The sequence below is a fragment of the Neomonachus schauinslandi genome, chromosome 4 (genome assembly GCF_002201575.2).
Source record: "Neomonachus schauinslandi chromosome 4, ASM220157v2, whole genome shotgun sequence".
Classification (NCBI taxonomy): domain Eukaryota; kingdom Metazoa; phylum Chordata; class Mammalia; order Carnivora; family Phocidae; genus Neomonachus; species Neomonachus schauinslandi.
In genome coordinates, this window is record NC_058406.1 from 111,348,236 (window position 1) to 111,364,166 (window position 15,931).

The window sequence follows — 15,931 nt, forward strand, 5'->3', positions numbered from 1 at the left end:
TATATATATATATATATATATATATATATATATATATATATATATATCTTATCTTCTTTAGCCATTCATCTATTGATGGGCATATGGGTTGCTTCTATATCTTGGCTATTATAAATAATGCTGCAATAAACAGAGGTACATACATATCCTTTTGGATGTGTTTTTGTATTCTTTGGATAAATACCCAGTAGTGGAATTACTGGATCATATGGTAGTTCTATTTTTAATTTTTTGAGGACCCTCCATACTGTTTATTACAGTGGCTGCACCAGTTTGCATTCCCACCAACTGGGCACAGGGGTTCTTTTCTCTCCACATCTTTGCCAACACTTGTTTTTTCTTGTGTTTTTTATTTTAGCCATTCTGACAAGTATATGGTGATATCTCATTTTGGCTTTGCTTTGCATTTGCCTGATGATAAGTGATGTTGAGCATCTTTTCATGTGTCTGTTGGCCATCTCTATGTCTTTAGAGAAATGTCTGTTCTTGTCTTCTGCCAATTTTTAAATTGGATTATTTGGGGTTTTTTTTGGTGTTGAATTGTATAAGTTCTCAATATATTTTGGGTATTAATCACTTACCAGATATATCATTTGCAAATATCTCTACCATTCAGTAAGTTGTCTTTTAGTTTTCTTGATTGTATCCTTTGCTTTACAGAGCTTTTTCTTTTGATATAATCCCAATAGTTTATTTTTACTTTTGTTTCCCTTGCCTTGGGAGACATATCTAGAGAAAAGGTGCTATAGCTGATGTCAAGGAGGTTACTGCCTGTGCTTTCTTCCAGGATTTTTATGGTTTCAGGTCTCATATTTAGGTCTTAACCCATTTTGAGTTTATTTTTGTGTATGGTGTAAGAAAGTTGTCCAGTTTCATTCTTTTGTATGTGACTGTCAGTTTTCCTAACACCATTTGTTGAAGAGACTGTCTTTTTCCCATTGCATATTCTTGTCTCCTTTCTCAAATATTACTTGAGCATATAATCGAGGGTTTGTTTCTGGGCTTTCTATCCTGGTCTGTTGATCTATGTGTCTATTTTTGTGCCGGCATCATACTATTTTGTTTACTACAGTTTTGTAGTATAACTTGAAATCTGGAATTGTGCTATCTTCAGCTTTGCTTTTCTTTTTCAAGATTGCTTTTGTTATTCAGGGTCTTTTACAGTTCTATACAAATTTTAGGATTGTTTGTTTTAGTTCTGTGAAAAATGTTGTTGGTATTTTGATAAGGATTGCATTAAATGTGTACATTGCTTTGGGTAGTATGTACATTTTAACAATATTTGTACTTCTAATCCATGAACATGAAATATCTTTCCATTGGTTTGTGTCATCTTCCAATTTCTTTCATCAATGTTTTATAGTTTTCAGAGTACAGGTCTTTCATCTCCTTGGTTAAGTTTATTCCTAGGTATTTTATTATTTTTGGTGCAATTATAAATGGGATTGTTTTCTTAATTTCTCTTTCTGCTACTTTGTTATTATAGAAATTCAAAATATTTATTTTGTATCCTGCAACTTTATTGAATTCATTTATCAATTTGAGTAGTTTTTTGGTGGACTCTTCAGGGTTTTCTTTATATAGTATCATGTGATCTGCCAATAGTGGCAGTTTTACTTCATCCTTACCAATTTGGATGCCTTTTGTTTCTTTTTGTTGTCTGACTGCTGTGGCCAGGAATTCCAGTACTATATTGATAGGGGTGATTGTCTTGTTCCTAATATTAGGGGAAAAGCTCTAAGTTTTTCACCATTAAGTGAATAAGGTGTTTCATATATGGCATTTATTATATTGAGATATGTTCCCTCTAAACCTGTTGTGTAGAGGGTTTTTATTGTGAATGGATGTTGTACATTATCAAATGTTTTTTTGCATCTCTTGAAGTGATCATAGGTTTTTATTCTTTCTCTTGTTGATGACAGGTATCATGTTGATTGATTTGCAAATATTGAACTACTCTTGCATTCCAGGAATAAATCCCAGTTGATTGTGGTAAATGATTTTTTTCATGTATTGTTGGATTCAGTTTGCTAATATTTTGTTGAGGATTTTTGCATCTATGTTAATCAGAGATACTGGCCTGTAGTTCTCTCTCTCGCTCTTTTTTTTTTTTTTTTTTTTTTTTGTAATGTCTTTGCCTGGTTTTGGTACCAGGGTAATGCTGGTCTCATGGAATGAATTTGGAAGCTTTCCTTCCTCTTCTATGTTTTGGAATAGTTTGAGAAGAATACGTATTAACTTTTCTTTTAAATGTTTGGTAGAATTCACCTGTTAAGCCATCTGGTCCTAGACTGTCATCGTGCACTGAAATAAAGTTCTCAGACACCAATCTGAGTGGCCATGCAGGGCTGCCTCTGCAAAGGAGAGCAGCAGCAGCTGAATTCTGCACATAGTTTTATTTTGATTTTTATCAGAAAAGCAAGGACAGATGCCTCTAACCATGGGAAAGGAGTATAGAGGGATGGCAAATATTTTGAAACAGGCTTGCATTTTCCCCTATGCATAGGCACGGAGGGAGTCAGTCATGGGATAAGGGATCATAGCTCCTAACTTATGCCTTGACCCTGGGGATCCTGGGATCCTGCTCTTACCAGGCTATAGCATTCAATAGCCTGAGAACAGGAATGCTGCTGATGTTTCAGCTGCTTCCACAGTCACCCCTTAGGGCTTACAATATACTTTCTAAGACTAACCTAGGAGATAATGGGATCCTGCTCCTATCGGGCCATTGCATTCAATAGCCTGAGAACAGGAACTCTGCTAACGTTTCAGCTGCTTCCACACTCACTCCTTAGGGTTTACAGTATATTCTCTTTTTTTTTTAATTTTATTTTATTATGTTAGTCACCATACAATACATCATTATTTTTGATGTAGTGATCACCATGATTCATTGTTTTTGTATAACACCCAGTGCTCCATGCAGTATGTGCCCTCCTTAATACCCATCACCGGGCTAACCCATCCACCCACCCCCTTCACCTCTAAAACTCTCAGTTTGTTTCTCAGAGTCCATAGTCTCTCATGGTTCATCTGTCCCTCTGATTTCCCCCCCTTCATTTTCCCCTTCCTTCTCCTAATGTCCTCCATGCTATTCTTTATGCTCCACAAATAAGTGAAACCATATGATAATTGACTTTCTCTGCTTGACTTATTTCACTTAGCATAATCTCTTCCAGTCCCATCCATGTTGATGTAAAAAAGTTATGTATTCATCCTTTCTGATGGCCAAGTAATATTCCATTGTATACATGGACCACATCTTCTTTATCCATTCATCTGTTGAAGGACATCTTGGCTCTTTCCACAGTTTGGCTATTGCAGACATTGCTGCTATGAACATTGGAGTGCATATGGCCCTTCTTTTCACTACATCTGTGTCTTTGGGGTAAATACCCAGGGGTGCAATTGCTGGGTCATAGGGTAGCTCTATTTTTAATTTTTTGAGGAACCTCCACACTGTTTTCCAAAGTGGCTGTACCAACTTGCATTCCCACCAACAGTGTAAGAGGGTACAATATATTCTCTTAACTTATGCCTTGCCCCAGGAGATCATGGGATCCTGCTCCTACCAGGCCATTGTATTCAATAACCTGAGAACAGAAACGCTGCTTACTTTTCAGCTGCTTCCACACTCACTCCTTAGGGCTTACAATATATTTTCTGAGAATAATTCCAACTAGACTTCTGTGTGTTGGGAGTTTTTTGTTTACTAATTTGATTTTATTGCTGGTAAGTGGTCTGTTCAAATTTTCTATTTCTTCCTGATTCAGTTTTGGGAGGTTATATGTTTCTAGGAATATATCTACTTCTAGGTTGTCCAATTTGTTGACAAATAGTTTTAATAATTTTCTTTTATAATCCTTTCTATTTCTGTGGTGTCAGCTGTTATTTCTCCTTTTACATTTGTGATTTTGTTTATTTGAATCCTCTCTCTTTTTAAAATTGTTTTTTGATGAATCTGGCTAAAGATTTATCAGTTTTGTTCATCTTTTCAAAGAACCAGCTCCTGGTTTCATTGATCTGTCCTATTGGTGTTTTTTGTTTTGTTTTGTTTTATTTTGTTTTGTTTTCATTTCTATTTTATTTATTTCTGCTCTAATCTTTATTATTTCTTTCTTTCTGGTTTTGTGCTTTATTCTTCTTTTTCTAGCTCCTTAAGGTATAAGTTTAGGTTATTTACTTGAGATTTTTCTTGCTTCTTGCGGTAAGCCTGTATTGTTATAATCTTCCCCCTTAGAACAGCTATTGTTGCATCCCAAAGATTTGGGACCATTGTGTTTTCCTTTTTATTTTTCTACATATATATTTTCATTTCTTCTTTGATTCCTTGGTTGACTTGTTCATTGTTTAGTAGCATGTTATTTAATATCCAGGTATTTGTTCTATCCATGTTCTATTCATATTTTTCCACGTGGTTGATTTCTAGTATCATAGCATTGTAGTTAGAAAAAGTGCATGATATGACTAATCTTTTCGAATTTGTTGAGACTTGTTATGTGGCCTAACGTGATCTTTTCTAGAGAATGTTCCATGTGAACTTGAAAAGAATGTGTATTCTCCTGTTTTATGGTGCAATGTTCTGAATTCATCCGCTAGGTCCATCTGGTCCAATGTATTATTCAAAGTCACTATTTCCTTGTTGATTTTCTGTTTGGATGATCTGTCCATTGATGTGAATGGGTGTTAAAGGCCCCTATTATTACTGTATTACTATAGATTACTTTCTTTATGTTCGTTAATAGCTATTTTATGTATTAAGGTGCCCTCATGTTGGGTGCATAAATATTTAAAATTGTTATATCTTCTTGTTAGATTGTTCCCTTTGTGATTATATAGTGTCTTTTATCTCTTGTTACAGTCTTTCTTTTAAAGTCCATTTTGTCCAATATAAGTATTGCTACCCCAGCTTTCTTTTCACTGCCATTTGCATGATAAAGATTTCTCCATCCCTTCATTCTCACTGTGTATGTGTCTTCAGTCTGAAATGAGTCTCTTGTTGGCAGCATATAGATGGATCTTGCTTTTTATCCATTCCACCATCCCATGTCTGTTGATTGGAGTTTTCATTCCATTTACATTCAAAGTAATTATTGATAGTTATGTACTTACTGCCATTTTGTTACTTGTTTTATGGTTGCTTTTGTAGTTCTTCTCTGTTCTTTTCTTTTCTTGCTCACTTCTCTTATGGTTTGATGGCTTTCTTTAGTGATATAGTTGGATTCCCTCCTCTCTATTTTTTGTATATCTATTACCAGTTTTTGAGTTGTGGTCACCATTAGGTTTGTATATAACATCTTATGCATATAGCAGTCTATATATCAGGTTGATGGTCACTTAAGTTTGAAACCATTATAAAAGCACTAAAATTTCTTTTTTAAAGATTTTATTTATTTATTTGACAGAGAAGAGATAGCTACAGCAGGAACACAAGCAGAGGGAGTGGGAGAGGGAGAGGCAGGCTTCCTGCCGAGCAGGGAGCCCGATGTGGGACTCGATCCCAGGACCCCAGGATCATGACCTGAGCTGAAGGCAGACGCTTAACGACTGAGCCACCCAGGCGCCCAAAAGCATTAAAATTTTTACTCCTCTGCTCACCATGTTCATGTATATGGTGGTATACTTTACATCCTTTTATTTTGTGAATTCCTTGACTGATTTTTACTTGATTTTACTGCTTTTGTGCTTCCTATTTTTCTAACTTCTGCTCATGATCTTTCCTTTTCATTTAAAGAATATCCTTTAACATTGCTTTTAAGGGTGGTTTAATGGTGGTGAATTCCTTTAACTTTTGTTTGTCTGGGAAAATCTTTATCTCTCTTTCTATTCTGAATGATAATTTTGCTGGATAAAGTATTCTTGGTTGCAGGTTTGGTTTTTTTGTTTTTTTTCCTTTCAGCATTTGGAATCTATCATGACACTCTCTTCAGGACTGCAAAGTTTTCTGAAAAATCAGCTGCTAGACTTATGGGGTTTCCTTTGTATGTAATTATTTTGTTTTCTCTTGCTGCTTTTAAAATTCTCTCTTAATCACTCCTTTTTGCCACTTTAATTATTATGTGTTTGATATGGACCTCCTTGGATTGATTTTGTTGGGGGCTCTCTGTGACCCCTGGATCTGGATTTCTGTTTCCTTTCCTAGATTAGGGAAGTTTTCAGCTATTATTCTTCAAGTAAATTTTCTGTCCCTTTTCTCGATCTTCTTCTGGGATCCCTATGCAAATGTTATTATACTAGATGGTGTTGCTGAGTTCCCTTAACTTATTCTCATTTTTTATAATTCTTTTTTATTTCTCCTGTTCAATTTGATGGCTTTCTATTACTCTGTCTTCTAGCTTGCTGATCTGTTCTTCTGCTTTCTCTAGTCTGCTATTTATTCCCTCTAGTGTATTTTTTATTTCAGTTATCAAGTTTTTCATCTCTTCTTCATTACTATTCATTACTATTGATTTTTTTTTTTATGTTTTCTAGCTCTTTGTTAAGGGTCTCACTGAAGTATGCCACTCTTTTCTCAAGTCCAGTGAGTATCTTCATGACCATTAGTTCAAATTCTCTATCAGGAAAATTGCTTTTCTCTGTTTTGTTTAGCTCTTTTGCTGTGATTTTGTCCTGTTCTTTTATTTAGGACATGTTCCTCTGTCTCTTCATTTTGTCTAACTCTCTGTCTGCTCTATGTGTTAAGAAAGTCAGCTACATCTCCTGCTCTTGAAAGTAGTGCCTTATGAAGAAGAGGTCCTGTGGTCCCTTGTAGTGCAATATCCTTTGTCCACCAGAACCTGGCAAAGGGGTGTCAACTTTGTGTTTTGTGTGCACCCTACTGTTGTGATTGAACCACATTTGTTTTCAGTCCAGTCATCTGCAGTGGCTCTCTTTGTGTGAGCATTGTTTGGTCCCTGTGTTATTAATGGGCAAGTCTGGGGCCACCTTGGACATGAGTTGGGTCAGACCAGGTGTTTGCCAGAGCTGCAGTTGCATCAAACTACAAAACACTTTCCCTGTGTTGTTCCCTTAGAAGCTTTTTGGGGGGGGCAGGTCCTGCACTCAGGCCAGATGTGTACCCCTCACCCCCACCCACTGCTGGGGTTGCAGTTGATCTAGTGTGTGTGATTATCTACCCCTCTCCCCAGGGCAAGAGTTACTCTGGAGTGGTGCTGACCCCTGTTGAGGCTGTTTGCATAATGCCATGCTTGTGGTACCACTTTGGATGGACTCTTGCCAAGAATGAGTTGGAGGAGGTGACCTGCAGCAGAATGCCGGGGGCAGGTATGTGAGTGCTAGCAAGGTGTGCATGGATCTGCTGTGGAAGGGGACCTGGAACCACTTTGGAGAACTTCTGAGGGCGGGTCCTCCTGCACTTGTTCTGAGTTTAGTAAATGAATCTCCTTTCTGTATACTCCAGGCATTTTTCAAACTGTTGCCTCTATGAGGTATCTCAGCTAGATTGTTTGTTATGCTGTCTCTCTAAGGGTGGGAACTCAGTTTCCTATTGCTCTCTGACTCTCCCAGAGCTGTTGATTTTAAAGTTCCAGGTGTTAAGCCCCACTGATTGTAAAAATTTTCAAAGTTAAGCCCCTCTGGTTTTCAAAGCTGAATGTTTTGGGGATTTGTTTTCCCAGTGCAGGTCCCCCATGCCTGGGATGCTTGTTGTGGGGTCTGCTCCTCTTCCTTCTCCATGCTTGTGGTATCCCTCCCTCCCTTGGCTAGTCTTTTGGGTCAGTTCTGTCCCAACTGCATCTCCTTCTTACCCTTTTCAATGTTGTTTCTTCTCTGTGGTTAGCTGTGGAGAGTCTGTTCTGCAAGTCTTTGGGTTATTTTCTGGGTTATTTACACTGATGCGGGTGTCATCTAGGTGTATCCAGGGGACAAGATGAGCTTGGGATCCTCCTTTTACTTGGTCATATTCCTGGAAATTGTTATTTTTTTTCTTTTTTGAAAATTAATTTAATTAAAATTTTTTTTCTGATATTTAGGAATGCTTATATTTTAATTCGAATGGTTATCTTTTGACTAATAACTTTTGTACTCCAGTCCCTGTCTCCCTTTTCTTTTTATTATTTAATTTGATGAGTTTTAATGATATGCTTTGACTTCTACCTATTTCCCAGGTAATGATCAAAAACATTCTCTTTCCCCTTTTCTCTTGCATCTGTTTTTTTAGCTTTGTTAGAGCATTTAACATTTACACACTTTTTGCTTCCTTAACCCACCTTTGTTAACTCTTAAATCTACTTTTGCTAAAGTTCCCAATTATCTTGGATAGAAGAAACTTGATATTCTATACATATCTCAGGAAGGGCTCTTAAGTACAATAGTCCCTGAGTTCTTACATGTTGAACACTGGTTTTTTATTGCTTTGATAGTTGATGGAGAGCTTGGTTGAATATAAGATCCCTGGTTCATACTTTCTATTTTAGTTTCTTAAAACTATGGTTGTGCTATTGCTATGTTTGTTGCTGTCTAGAAGTCTGTTGTCACCCATTTTTTTTTTTCTTCTTGTTAGGTAGGCTTTTGGATTGGAACAGAGAACTCTTTTTTATTTTAAAAGTCTTATAGTTCTATTATGAAATGTCTCAGAGTTGATTGACACATTTTCCCCAGGTACATGATTTTCCCCTGGCCTTTCAGGATATAAATTTAAGTTTTTTCTGTCAGGGAGTTTTCTTGAATTATATTTTAAAATATTAGTTTCAGAGAGAGAGAGTGATAGAGAGAGAGCACGAGAGGGGGAGAGTCAGAGGGAGAAGGAGACTCCCCGCTGAGCAAGGAGCCTGGTGCGGGGGCTCCATCCCAGGACCCAGGGATCATGACCTGAGCTGAAGGCAGACGCTTAATGACTGAGCCACTCAGGCGCCCCTTTTGCATCTTTTATAGTAGAATTAAATATTTTCCAAAGTACAACATTATATAGACATTTTACACATTACATAGACAAAGAAAATGCAGGTAGATTAGAAGACACAGTTGCAACCAAGTCCCCCTTTCAGGAAATTGGAGCTCAAGTGATATTGAATAGATAGATTTATCATGAAGTTGAAAATATTGAAAATATCAGGGGTGTCTGGGTGGCTCAGTTGGTTAAGCATCTGCCTTAGGCTCAGGTCATGATCTCAGGGTCCTGGGATCAAGCCCCATGTCAGGGTCCCTGCTCATCGGAGAGTCTGCTTCTCCCTCTCCCTCTGCCTGCCACTCCCCTTGCTTATAATATCTCTCTCTCTGTCAAATAAATACATAAAATCTGAAAAAAAAAAGAAAGGAAAATATTGAAAATATCAGATGTGCTTCCAAAGGAGGATATGGTATTTGATTTAAAGGCCATATGGGGGTCAATTTACTTTGAAGAGCTATAAGTTTTTCCAGGATAATCTCCTATTTTTCTTTCAAAAAAATTTACAAAAGACTTTCCTCCAAGGAGTCCTGTACTTGGGTGGAGTGGAATACTGTCAGGGGGATTGCTGGCTTCCTGTTGTTAAGGAATCAGATATTTTTCCAGCTTTCTTTTTATTTTATTTATTTATTTGAGAGAGAGAGAAAAGGAGAGAGAGAGAGGGAGGGGCAGACGGACAAGCAGACTCCCCACTGAGTGCAGAGCCCAACACAGGGCTTGATCCCAGCACCTGGAGATCAGATGCTTAACTTACTGAACCACCCAGGCACCCCTCCATACTTCTTTTAAGAGAAATAATCTGACAAAGGCACCAACATCTCCATCCTAAAGATGTTCTTGTCAATTGTTAGAACCCCATTTAGCATCTTCTGGACATTTGTGATATAAAAAATGCCAAATTCTTGTATGGTCAAAGTTATAGGAGACTTATTAAGAATTTGTCAGATCTGTGGCATGGTAGAAGTGGAGCAAACAGAGCCAGCTTCATGGAGAAAGTCATGTTAGAACCAGGCCCTGAAAAATTTGATGGAATTTTAAAAAACAGAGAAGATGGAGAATGATATGCTTGAAAAGGAAACAGACTGAGCACAAGAGGAAGTCTGCTACATGAAACAGTTTGGCTTTAACAAAAGCTCCTGTAATGGAGGGAATAGAGTCCAAGCTAGAAGCTCAACCTGTAATGCCCAGTCAGACCAGAGGTTCATGTATAGTTTTCTAGGAGTTATTACCCAGACTTTATAAAAGTACAAAATTACCCTGTTACTCATGGGTGTGAAGGGAACATGTGCATATTACCCTTTAAGGTATGTTGCAAACACCCTTGGGAAACAGAAACACCAAAGTTGGATGTGGGTGGGCAATGCTGCAAACCCAGAACAAAAGGTCTCAAGATTTTCTGATTGGCAGGGACAGTTCTGGGAACATCTCCCATTCTGCCAATCATCTATTCCTCACAACAACCCCTATCTTATGTATATACTATTATTCTCCCCATTTTATAGATGGTGAAACTGAAACTTGGAGAAGATGACTCATCTGCCCAAGGCCAAAAAGCCAGTAGGTCATGGAATTCCTTTGGATTTAAGGCACACATCCTTAACTACTATTATATTCTTGCAACCTAATTTTAAACTTTTATCAAAATATTCTAGAAATGTTCAGTGTGAAAACTGAAAATGCCCTAATTGCAATATGGCACCTAAGGCCTAGTAGCTACCAATTAACTGTTGAGTAAGTGAATGACTGGATTAATGAATAAATGAATGCATGAGTGCAAGACAACCCAATTGAAAAGGAAAATCCTCTTGGCTCTGAAAGGCTGAGAACATTAGAAGACATAGGAGAGAAAAGGAGAAAGAAAATCTCTTTATTTCACATTCCTAAGAAGCTATAGAGAAAGGATAATTGTTTTAAAACATCTGTATAAGGGACGCCTGGGTGGCTCAGTCGGTTAAGCCTCTGCCTTCGGCTCAGGTCATGATCCCAGGGTCCTGGGATCGAGTCCCACATCGGGCTCCTTGCTCAGCAAGGAGCCTGCTTTAAAAAAAAAAAATCTGTATAAAATCTGGGGTGCCTGGGTGGCTCAGTCGTCAAGCGTCTGCCTTCGGCTCAGGTCATGATCCCAGGGTCGTGGGATCGAGCCCCGCATCTGGCTCCCTGCTCTGCTGGAAGCCTGCTTCTCCCTCTCCCTCTCCCCCTGCTTGTGTTCCCTCTCTCACTGTGTCTCTCTCTGTCAAATAAATAAATAGAAATTAAAAAAAAATCTGTATAAAATCTAATGGAAGATCAGTCAACATAGGCTTGTGGATTTTTTTGGTTTCTGGTACAAAAAGAAATGTAAATGTGCGTGGTCAGAGGCCAGTCAGCTTCACAGGCTATTGGCCATTATTTTAGATTTTTCTTTTCCATATTTGGGCTTTCCCTGGAAACCTATTTCTAGTAGTTTACAGAGTTGGAAACTATTAATGCAGTTTTCTGTTTTGCGGTCTTGAGCTTTTGAGAACATGTGTTTTGATGATGAGGAAGAGCTAGTTATAAGCCTGTGCCTCAACAGCAGTACTTAGTGACTATTCATGACATAATTTTTAGCGAGGTTGCAACGGGAGGTTACTTAAATCAGAAGGCTGAAAGGTATCAGAAGAGGGGAGGAGGGGGAAAGGACACAACTGGAAAGGAATGTGTTTTGTTTTGCAGAACCAACAGTTCCAGCCAAGGAGATGCCCTGCTAAGCCTTTCACCTGAGAGCTCCTTGCAAGTTGTGTCTCACCTGATATCCTGTTACATGAGCCAGTTTTAGCTAGATTGGAGCTGAGGATCTGCTCCAAAGCAGCTGGAATTGTCCCGAAGTTACCTTTCACTCATTATAATACTAGGATCTCCTATTGAGTGGAGTTTTCCACCATTTTTGGAACACGGGATGTATGAACTAGCATGTTGACATGCTAGGCATACACAGTTGAATTGAAGTGCCTAAGTGATAGAATATATATAAGGTCCTTAATGTATATTCATGTTCCCTGATACACTGAATAAAAACTTTTTGTACTAACCCCACAGGAGACAGCACTTTGAGAGCTATCCCCCTGTCTCCTTAACAAGCAATAATAAATTCTTTGCTTTCAACACTTCCTTGGGGTGTGTTCAGTTGAATGCACTCCAAGAAGTGAACCCCTTGAGTTCAGTTATAGAATTACCTTGAAAACACAGTAGATCATATTGATTGTATAAAGACCATGGGGAAAGATGATCCACACTTAAATTAATTCCAAACTGTCAATTCAGTCATGTGAACTCATCTCAGAAATGGTGAGAAAATAATAGAAAGAAAGAAAATCTTTGTAATCTTTGCCCTTCTTATAGCCATTTTCAATATTTGGCAAATATTTGTATATCAATTATTCTTTTTCTTATTTCGCTAAACCTATAAACCCATTAGGTTTAACATAATTATAATAATTATGTTTTAAAAGTTTTTTGTATGTTATGATGTTCTGACATCATAAAAATTTTTCAGGAACTGCAGAAACTGCCCCTCCTGGGGCTAACCATTTCTCAGAGACAACAAAAGACTCGCCCTAGAGTGTGCCTTTCATATGCAAACCAATCTATCCCCAGTGTATACTCCTAACCACTTCCCAAAACCAATATTTTCTCGAAGCACTCCCAGGTCCAGATACCAGACTATTGGAGAGCACCCCATAGCCCAAAGCCTGCCAGAATTATTCAAATAAGCCAATCCTAAACTGTCATTCTGCTCTGTCTTGCCTTTCCTGCACAAACCCCAGTAAAGTCTCTGGCCTAGGCTTTCCCTTCCCTCCTGCTTCTGCTCCTGACCAGAACCTGGTGCTGTACCTGGGGCCTTGTGGGCATGGCATACCCTCTTCTTTCAGGAAATGTTGACAATAAATTCTTCTTTCAGTGGCATTGACCTCTTCATATTAAAAATCACTTCCATAATTCAAATTCACACAGGTACAAATGAGATAGGAATGTGTTTGAGAAAGCTGTGTTATGCTAGCCTATAGACCTTACTGATTTTGCATAGAAAAAAAATACGCACATAAATGTGTGTGTGTGTGTGTGTGTGTGTTTGTATAAGCTATGAACTGAGCTTACCCATATTTCATTTTAAAATTTGGAAGAATTTAGCTATATTGTCAAAGAAGGAAAAAGAGCAGAAAATACAAATAAATTTGACCTATAAAATGAGGATTTTTGAATAACAATAGGAATAGCAGAGATTATTAAAACATAATTACACGGACCTTTAGTGCTTTCCAAGGTACTGTCAAAAGGCAAAATAAACTAAATGTTATTGGTAAAGTTCAAACCTATAATAGAAATTATAAAGAAAAAAAGGTTGTATTTGTGTTTTATTTTAGAAAGTTTTCTCATCAAAGACCCTCAAACCAATAGTAATCATATCTTTGATATGAATGTGTGAAACCCCCTAACTACAGGAAAAGAGGTTACTGGGATTTAGTTCCCAGTTGGAAATTTCAGAGGGTGTCTGCTATGAGATTATTTATCATGGAATGCTTTTGCATGCTTTTAAATTGGACTAACACCATCCTAAGACTATGTTTGTTCACACAAAGTTTATAAATGTTTTGAAATTCACCAGTCACATTATACCTAAACTCAGGTGACCATATATCCAGACATAATTATTAATACACCCACCTCACTCTCAAAAGTGTGCCAGTTTGGACAAAAAATTTCAACATATTGCACATTTACCTATCTCACTCTCTTATCCTTTAACAGAACTTTTTTAGCACACAATTTGTGGTATATGTATTGAAAATCTTATAAAGTGTTTACCCTAAAAGACACATAGTAGGTTCTATAAACCACCACTTAAGATAAAAAGTTTTTTTAATTAATTAAAAAATCTGGAATATTGTGTTTTAAGTTTATATTAACACTGTAAGTTTATTTTTTTAAAGATTTTATTTTTTTATTTTAGAGAGAGAGATCACAAGAGGGGGGAGGGGTAGAGGGATAAGCAGACTCCCTGCTGAGCAGGGAGCCTGATGTAAGACTCAATCCCAGGACCCTGGGATCCAGACCAGAGCTGAAGACAGATGCTTAACCGGCTGAGCCACCCAGTGTAAGTTTATATATCATAGATGGTCACTGAACATTATTATCATCATCAAACCTGTTTTCTTAATTTAGTTGTAGATTGACTTCAGTGCCTTTGAACTACAATCAGATTTCAAAATCTGGAAGATGCCTTTGAGATATCTGTGAGCTTACAGACTCCTAGGGGAACTCTCCTTTCTAAAGCAACAACTAGAAGGCTTTGTACTCAGATATATACATTAGACTTTTCATAAAACATTGTACCACCCACACCTCATGGATATTGAAAATAATTGATTTTAGGAGTGTCAGGGTGGCTCAGTCAGTTAAGCATCCCATTCTTGATCTCAGCTCAGGTCTTGATCTCAGGGTCATGAGTTCAAGCCCTGTGCTGGGCTTCAAGCTGAGTGTGGAGCCTACTTTAAAAAAGAAAGAAAGAAAATAACTGATTTTGATCTTATTCAGAATATGTCTGATTTTTAGTTTCATATTTGTTCTGAACATTCCCTACTTCAACCTTAAAATAACTCCATAAAATCCATTAAGTCATGACAGCTTTAGTAGGTCTCCAGGGAATACAGAATAAACCCAAACTCCCTGGCACAGCACAATCACCTTCAGGTTCTGTCTGTCTTTCCTCATCCTCTCCTGCTTCTCCACTCCCAGTTCTCTCTGCACTAGGCAACTGACCTGGACTAGTTGCCCAACACAGAAAACTTCAATCTTCAAGATTTTGAGTCTTTACCAGCATCTCTGAAACTCCAAAGTCATATAAGAATTTATTTTTCTGGGAATTATTTAATTTAAAATGTAATTTGTTAATTTTCCTAATAAAGTGAAAAAATCACTGTCTTTACTTCCTCTGACTAGAGGCAATTCATTGTTACCCCATTTTCAATGTTGAGTCAAGCAATGATATTCACTGTGAGCCTGTCCTTTCATAAATGAGCTTATCCCATTAATACCCAGAGAGCAGACCATGGATGGTGGCATCAGCATCACCTAGAAGCTTAGTAGAAATACACATTCTCAGGCTTTACTCCAGACTTGTTGAATCCAAATCTTTGGGGGTGAGGCCCAGGAATCTGCATTTGGATAAGCTCCTCAGGTAATTCTAATATGCATTAAGATAGAAGAAGTGTCAGTTGGTCTAAAGCTCCAGATCTGGATGGAGGAAAAGATGACAGAGGAGTAGGGGACCCTATTCCAACTGGTCCCCTGAATTGAGCTGGGTATCTACCAGACCAATCTGAACACCCACAAAATCAGCCTGACAGGTAAGAAGATAGATCTGGGTCTCTACAAACAGAATATTGCAGGCAGTTGGTTTTGAGGTATGAACTGGGGAGCCGTGATTCCATGGGGAGATATCAGAAGATAAATGGAAGGAAGAGGGAGACTTGGGGATCCTGCACTGCTGGTGGGCAAAAGCCTGCCATGCTGGGGACGGGGCACAGACTTCCAGACCAGTAGCAATGGGGAAAGGACTTTAGGGCAGCCCCCCGGACTGAAACCTGGAGTGGTGGGGCTGTGCATGCAAACTGGGGGTGGCTGGTGGTTTAGAAGCACAAAGGACGGAGACGTACCTCAACCTGAAGGAGAGGACTGGGAGTGCTGCTGAGGGGCACACAACCCAGGACGCTGCAGTTTTTAGCAGCACAGACAGAAACAGAGATAGTGTGGCCTGGAGAGCTCACTGAAGAACAGACTGTGATCTCTCTGTTCTGAGGCAGAGGGTTGGAAATGGTCTCTTCTGCTCTGACTCTTGGAAGAGATGTGGAAAGCCACCAGGGAAAGCCTCCAGAGAACAAAATCCCTAAAAACTGGTTCTCATTGAACCCATCTCTCCCACAGGGGGCAGGGCAACTTTGCCCAAACAGGGTTGCCCGAGTAATAGCATGGCAAGCCCCTCCTCCAGAAGACAGGCTGGGAGAAAAAGAGGCTGACAAGTCTAAGGTC